Raw genomic sequence first — 7,526 nt, 5'->3', positions numbered from 1 at the left:
AGGCAGGGAAGTTGGCCTAGAAACGCACGCTCTTTGTGATATAGTCACATAGAACAGGAAAGAATTAAAGTCCCACTTGTGAAATGTCACCAGGGCAGCTGGGCGTGGGCTGCCTGCACCGCGATAATGAAGGCTTTCGCCAGTAGGTTCTGGGTGTTTCCTCACATGGTGTGGCTGGCGCTCACAGTGAGGCTCTGATAACATGGCAGAGACCCAGGGCCTCCCTTGACTGCTGCCTCCACTGGAGTTTTTCTTAAATTGAAACACGCACATAAAATTTACCATCTTACCCACTTCTACGTGTGCAGTTCAGTGGCGTCAAGTACATTCGTGTTGTCGCGCGACCATCCCACCATCCACTTCCATCTTCCCCATCTTCCTAAACTGACGCTCTGTCCCCATTAAAGGCAGACTCCCCTCCCCCTCCGCCAGCCCCTGGCCCCCACCATCCTGCGTATGAGTTTCAGTACACCAGGCACCTGCCCTGAGTGGAATCACTCATCATCTGTCCTTCTGTGACCATCTTCCTTTATTTAGCGTAACGTCCTCAAATTTCATTCATGTTGTCACCTCCCTCTTTAAGGCTGAATAATATTCCATTGTGTGGATGGACCACATTTGGGGTATCCGTTCATCCAGCAGTGGAGACTTGGGTCGTTTCCATCTCTTGAGAATAATGCTGCTGTGCACGTGGGTGTGCAAATACCTGTTTGAGGCCATGCTTTCACTTCTTTGGGGTACCTGCCCAGAAGTAGAACTGCCAGAATTACCTGAGTCTTTTAAGCACTGATGCTGCCCCCCGGGGCCTTTTCACATCTCCAGGCACGTCTAGAATCAGGAGCTCCAATGTGACTGCCCGAGGCTCAGCGTTTGTTATAAACAGATGGGCCAAGGGTCTGAAGTGTACCCTGCTCTGTCTCAGGCCGTGACCCTCCCTCTCTGTCTCTGCCCCCCTCTCACCTGCAGTCCGGCTTTCCTGCCAGGCGCCAACAAGGATGCGCTCTCGGCCTTCGAGTACCCGGGGCCCAAGCGGAAGCTGTACAGCGCGGTCCCCGGCAGGCTCTTCGTTGTCGTCAAGCCATACCAGCCCCAGGTCGATGGCGAGATCCCCCTTCACCGTGGCGACAGGGTCAAAGGTCAGTGTCCATTCTGCTTCCAGGGCAGGGTCAGGCTGGGGCCCCTCAGCCTCAGTTTATCCCCGTTGGGGTGTCGGTGTCCAGGGCATTGCTTCTGCGGGGCCCCCGTGGAAAATACGGAGCCCTGGGAGGGCAGAACGGGGAGTACAGTGATGCTTATGGCCGCGGTGACTCTAATGTCCATTGGGAAGGTTAGCACGTGACTATCTGGGACGGGAGTCCACTGCAGAGAAAAGCAGGGGAGGGGCAGGCGAGGGCGGCGACGGGCAGCTCTTCTGCGTCTGGAAAACCTCCCAGGGCCTCAGGAGGAGGTGGGAGGTGGTGCTGGGATGCGGCCAAGCACGGGTCGGACTCAGACGCGTCTCGGGGCTCAGGGAGGGGCATCCAGGTGGATGGTTCAGCCTGGGGGCCTGTGACATTGCAAGGAAGGAGATCCGCCGGGTTATAGGGAAGGATGCCCAAAGCAGAATCCTGGGAAATGTGGGTGAAAAGCCTTGAGGGCCGCCGTGCATGCCAGGAGTTAGACCAGGGGCAGTACCAGCGATGGGAGCCAGCGACGGTTTCTGAGCAGGAAGATGAGGTATATGCGGCCCTTAGGGAAGACGGGTTTAGTGCAGGCATGTGCAGGAGGTTGGCAGCGGCTGTAGAGGACCGCTGTGGCGCTGGAGGCCACACGAGGCGGGTGGAGAAGTGACAGGTGTGGGCTGCAGGCCCCATGGGGGCCGCTGAGCTCACCAGGCGGAGCAGGAAAGGGCACACCATGCCTGGCCCTGTCGCTGCAGGGCAGCTTTCGGAAGATGCATGGCAGGGGCAAGAAAGTGTGCCCCTTAGGGGTCAGCCAGTCAGGTTCAAATCCATCTGGCCCTGAGCTGGTGATGCCCTGCTCCTTCCTCCGTACCGCGCAGTAATCTAGCCGACACCCCCTGGGTTTTACAAGTTTCCGAGGACAGCTGGAGACCCGTTCTCTCTCTTGCAACTCCTTCTTGGTAGTCCAGCTGCACGGAAACTCGACCATCTGGTGGCAACAGCAGGTCCCAGGGGCTCTGTTTATTTTATTCCCATCATTTTTTTTTTAACCATAGGTCGTTTCTGTTGGTCTATTTTCAGGTTCACTCGCTCTTTCCTTTGAAATGCCCCCTTCACTGCTAAGTCCGTCTTGTGAATTTTTTCATTTCAGAAATGACACGTTTAAATTCCAGGGTTTCCACGTGTATTTTCTTATAGTTTCGCTCTATTTGCCAAGACTTCCTATTGCTCTGTTGACATTTTCACTCTTTGGATGTGCATTGCTGTTTTACAACAGCGTAGACGGGTGTCATCGTCCCTCCAAAATCCCCGTCTGTCGTCCCACCATGAGGGTCATTTTGGGGTCAGGCTCACGTGGTTTTCTCTGCTCTGGAGGACGGGCCCCATCCTGTTGGGTCTTTGCGTGTCCGGTCATCTTCTGTTGCGTTTTGGACATCAGGGTGTTAAGTTGTGGAGACTATGGCTTCAGTTCATTCTTCCTTTCTTTTGGGAGGGTTGCCTGGGTGACAGCTCAGGCCCCGACTTGAGCGGAGCTGCTCTGCATCTTTTCAGAGAGGTGGGTGCCCTGAGTTGGCCACCCCTCCCTGGCTGTTTCCCTTGTGAGGACACCCCGACTCTCTTCAGGGTGCCTGGTTTCCTGGCTCCATCCTTCTGGTTCTTTAGGCCGCTCAGAACGCAGCTTTTTCCTCATGTGCCCCTCCTCTGCCAGCCCTGCCGTGGGGACCATACTTAGTCCAGGCTACAAGCCGTGGAGAAGGGGCTTCGCTATCCAGCTCTGCTCCCCTCTCCCCCCGGGCAAGCATGCATCCCACCAGGCCCGTCTACTGTCCGCGTCCTGTACCATTTTGCATCATATTCAGGGTTTATAGCTGCCTCCTGGGGTGGGGTCCAGTGGGGTCTTCGAGCATCATACCCATAAGTCCCTGATTGTCCCTATGTAGTTTAACACAGTATTTTTGTTAACTTTTAAATTATAAACATTCAAATTATAAATACAAGCACTCACATGACCTGCAGTTTGGAATTTTAATACCAAACACCAAAGAGCACCGGGTCTCGCTGCCCAGCCCAGCTCTGAAATCTGCTGAGCCCGCACCCCTGGGCTTTCGTCCCCCATGTGTCCATCCGTCCACCTTGCTGTCACCCCCAGGCCCGTGGCAGGCTTCGGGCTGGGCTGGGAAGGGCCTGGGGAGCCTTCCCGGTCACTTCAGTTACCGGTCACTTCACATCTGGGGGCCGCGTGTCCTCGTCCACACATCAGAGATGATAACAGAGGAGATACAGGTGGAGACTGTTAGCACCTGCTGTTTACCAGGCACCCTGCTTGGGGACGTCACACGTTTTTCCTTGTAAACCTCATAGCAACTGTGGGCCGAAGGTGTCAGATCCCATTGTGTGTGTCAGCACGGGCTGCTGTAGCAAGGCTCCCCAGACTGGGCAGTATAAACCTCAGGATTTACTGTCTCCAGTCCTGGAGGCTGGAATCCGAGATGTAGGTGTGGGCAGGGCTGGTCCTCCTGAGGCCTCTCTCCTCGGCCTGTAGACGGCCGTCTCCTCCCTGTGTCCTCACGGGGTCGCCCCTCTGTGTGTGTCTGTGTCCTGACCTCCTCTTCTTATAAGGACCCCAGTCCTGTGGGATTAGGGCCCACCCTAGTGACCTCATTTTACCTTAATCACCTCTTTAAAGATCCCTATCTTCAAACACAGCCACATTCTGAGGTTCTGGGAGTTAGGACTGCCACATAGGGGTTTGGAGAGGACACCAGGCAGCCCACACAGGGGCTCAGTTCAGGTCGTGGCGAGGAGGAGCTCCGTGGCTGCCTCGGTGCCCTGACTGTGCTGTGAGACTGGGCAGCCTGTCCTTACATGGTCTCTGGGCTGCTGAAGGACTGGGCGCCGCCCGGATGGAATTTGGACTCCACTGTAACTTTTAAGGACCCCATCTCCAAGCACAGTCACAGTCTCAGCTGCTGGGAGTCAGGACTCCAACAGAGGAATGTTAGGGACAGGATCCAGCCCGTAAAAGACTCTTGTCTAAGTTACATGGTAACTTGGGGCAAGGCTCCCACAGCTGCCTACCTGGGGACGGGGATTCCGGTCTAGTTTGTCTGGACTGCAAGCCCAGCCCCCTTTGTCTCTCTGAGTCGCTCACGCCTGCAGTCGGCTTGGTGCCGGCGTCACCTGGCTGTGCCCAAGGGTGTGGCCTTGACGTTGCCTGGAGAGACGAGAGGCAGATGCACGGTCCCCACCACGAGTTTCTACGTGGACCCGTGGCGGTCAGCCAGGCCGCTGCAGTAGCTGGACAGCGCCCGGGCAGGTCCCTGTCCTCCGCTCGCCATCCAGGGCAGCGCTCCGAGACGACCCTGTCACATCTGGGTTCCGTTGGGCTGCCGTGGTGTACATCCCCGTCAGCTGGGCTGCGCTGAGCGTAAGGGGCCAGCGCTGATTTTTGTAGAAAATGGTTCACGCGATTATGATCTTAATGGTCCTCGGGGAGGTTGCCTGTCTGTTCCCTTTAGGCCGTTTCTTCAAATTATTAGGCAAAGACGTCTAAAGCTGAGGTACTCTGTGCTGTTCACCTTCAAAACTCACGGGTCCGGGTGTCCTTACCTGGCCTTTGAGATTAAGAGGAGGGATGGAAGGAGACATTTCTGTGGCCATGATCTCTTCTCCGCAGTTCTGGTGCCTGGGGGTCCTGAGTAATTTACAGAACGTTAAGACGTGCAGAGATTATACTAACCTCCCACTGCACAGATACACTCTGAGGGAGCCAGGGCTTTGGGGTGGAGGTGTGCCCCCAGCCCAGCATCACAGGCCTAAGAGACAGAGACCCTCCCCTGCCTCACGCCTGCCAGCCTGACCCTTACGACCAAAATACTTGTCCAAGCAGTGCCTGGGCAGCACGTGGGACCTCGTGTCTGTGGGTTTGCGTTGCTCACCCACGCTCAGCATCGGTCCAGTTTAAAAAGGAATACGCTTCGTCCCCCCAGTGGGCGTCTGTGAGGCCCTCTGTGCGCCCAGCACTGAGCCAAGGAAGGGGGAGACCCAGCGCCCTCAGCCCTGCAGGCGGGGCAGCTGTGTCTGTCCCGTGACCCTTGACTTTGCATTTTCACTGTGCAGCGGCCCCCTGCTGCTTGCGGCACCAACATAACCCTCAGGTTCTTCATTGATAAGCCAGCCAGAAGCCCGGGACTGCCCGTGGGGCGTCGACCAGGCTGCCCTTGCACTTCAAGCCCAGGTAGTATCTTGTAGCTGCCAAGCAGGCTGCTTCCCTGTCTCCTGCTGTGAATTCTCTGTTCTCAAACGAATTTCAAAGGTCCTGTGGGCCTGGACTCTTGGCCTCTCCTCCCCCCAGCTCCAGAGGGGCCGACACGACCTCATGGTTGCGTCTCTTCATCAGGGTGGCCTGTCCCCCGACTTTGACACCTGAAATAACTGATGGTGGGGTCTCGGAGGTCCCACTCTCCCGTCTCAGCTGGGACCTGAGAGACGGGACACAGTGGCCACACGCCGAGTGCTGTGAGATACGAGGACACCAGGATGCCCGGCGCTTACATCCTCTCCCCCAGGCCTAACGGGCAGAGGGGACCTGGGGGCTCAGAGGCTCTGCAGTGCCCCCTCCGAGGGACACTTTGCCAGGCCCCTGGTCTACGGCTGAAGGGAGGCACGGTCAGCCAGCAAATAGACCAGAGCTGCCGGCCCCTCCTCCCTGCATCCACACCCCACGCCCTCCAAGCCCCGCCCACTAACCCCTCCCCCTTTCCCCATCTGTCTCTAGTTCTGAGCATCGGCGAAGGGGGCTTCTGGGAAGGCAGCGCCCGCGGCCACATCGGATGGTTCCCAGCCGAGTGTGTGGAGGAGGTCCAGTGCAAGCCCAAGGAGAGCCAGGCAGGTAAGGCAGACCCCACCCTCGTCCGTCCACCTCTGTCCGGCCTGGGGTCGGCGTCGTTGCTGACATAGAGCGCGCGGTAGGTACGGGCAGGTGTGCGGTTCCCGAGAAAGGCTGAGTTTCGGACCGAGGGCTTCTCTGATCCTCCGAGCGGTGGACGCCATCCCACTGGGCTTTGTCCAAACCAGAAATCGGTTGCAGGGCGTCCTGGAAGCTTTGCGTTAAAACGCTGGTCTGTGCGTGTGCCAGGAAACGGAGCGTGCGTTCTAGCCGTCGGAAAAGGGCTTTGCGGGGAGAGTAAATGCTTGAAACTGCTTTATCGATCTCTCACGCCGACATCATAAACAGGCAGCTTGGCGTTTCCCCGCCGGCCCCTGCCGGGCCCTCCCCGAGGACTCGAGGTTCTCTGTCTCAGTGAAAACTGCTCGAAACAGGCCTGTGCTCGAAGCAGGTCTGAGGCACATCACTGCAGCCCCTCGCAGAACTCCCAGACACAGCCCCTGCTGGCGCTTGTCCTGAAAGCGATTGCCAAAAGATTGGATTGATTGAAATGGTAGGAGGAAACCACTTATATAAAACGGTATGAGAAACAAATAGGAGAGGTGGAGACACACAGGGCACTAGGTTCTTCTAAGAGCCTGGTCTACGCGTGCCCGGCTGGCTTCTGGTAGAATCCCAGACCCATGGTGCATGTGTCAGAAGTGGCCACGTTCGCTTTGTGGCCGATGGCTTTGCTGCGCCCTTGGGCAGTCTCATCATGGTGCCAGTTGGGCTGTGTTCCTTTCCGGAACCTCTGGGGAACAGTTCATTCCTGTGCCTTTTCCAGGTTCTGGAGGTCACAGCATCCCTCGGCTGGGGGCCCCTCCTCTGTCCTCAAAGCCTGCAGTCGTGGGCCGGGTCTTAGGCCGCGTCTCTCTGACTCTCCCTTTTGCCTCCTCTCCCTCCAGTTTTTAGGTCTCATGTGGTCAGATTGGCCCCACCTGGAGGACCCAGGTCAGGCTAAACTAATTAGAAAGCTTAATTCCCTCTTGCCTTGTAAGGTCATGTACTCACAGGCACGGGGGATTCGAACATGGGCATCTTTTGTGGGGGCACCATCCTCTGTCTACTAAGGGTGGTGAATAAGAACACGGTAACCCTGCTTATGGTGTGGATTACTGGCCAGAGGAGGGAGGCACCGCTGCGACCCGGGGTGGAGTGAAGGTGGAGGGAGAGAACAGTGCAAAGGAGATGGGATTCGAGCTGGATTTTAGGGTGGGGGAGAGTCCAGGTGGTTCCTATTGGGTTCTGTTTGCCTTGGGCTTTCTGAGATCATGACTCACCATCGTCTGTTGTAAAGGGATGGTTTACGTGCGGTAAGAAACGCACAGGTTATAGAAGCGTTCAGTGCATTTTGACAAACGTCTCCTCCTGTGTCTCCAACTGCAGTTAAGAGGTGAAACCTGTCCATCACCCCAGAAAGGTCTCTCAGGCCA

At 56.8% G+C, this 7,526-nt stretch overlaps 1 long non-coding RNA gene across 1 annotated transcript in view; it reads left to right on the top strand.

The window, feature by feature from the left end:
• The first annotated feature begins 968 nt into the window (after positions 1-968).
• LOC141279425 (uncharacterized) overlaps positions 969-7,526 on the top strand; it is a 79,089-nt gene continuing 72,531 nt past the window's right edge. The window contains exons 1-2 of the long non-coding RNA XR_012333651.1: positions 969-1,136; positions 5,941-6,054. This is a non-coding gene — a long non-coding RNA (uncharacterized lncRNA). The remainder of the gene's footprint in view (positions 1,137-5,940; positions 6,055-7,526) is intronic.

This window comes from Tursiops truncatus, chromosome 8 (assembly GCF_011762595.2).
Source record: "Tursiops truncatus isolate mTurTru1 chromosome 8, mTurTru1.mat.Y, whole genome shotgun sequence".
Classification (NCBI taxonomy): Eukaryota; Metazoa; Chordata; class Mammalia; order Artiodactyla; family Delphinidae; genus Tursiops; species Tursiops truncatus.
Note: the sequence above shows the minus strand (reverse complement) of the source record. Positions and strands in the feature narration are given on the sequence as shown.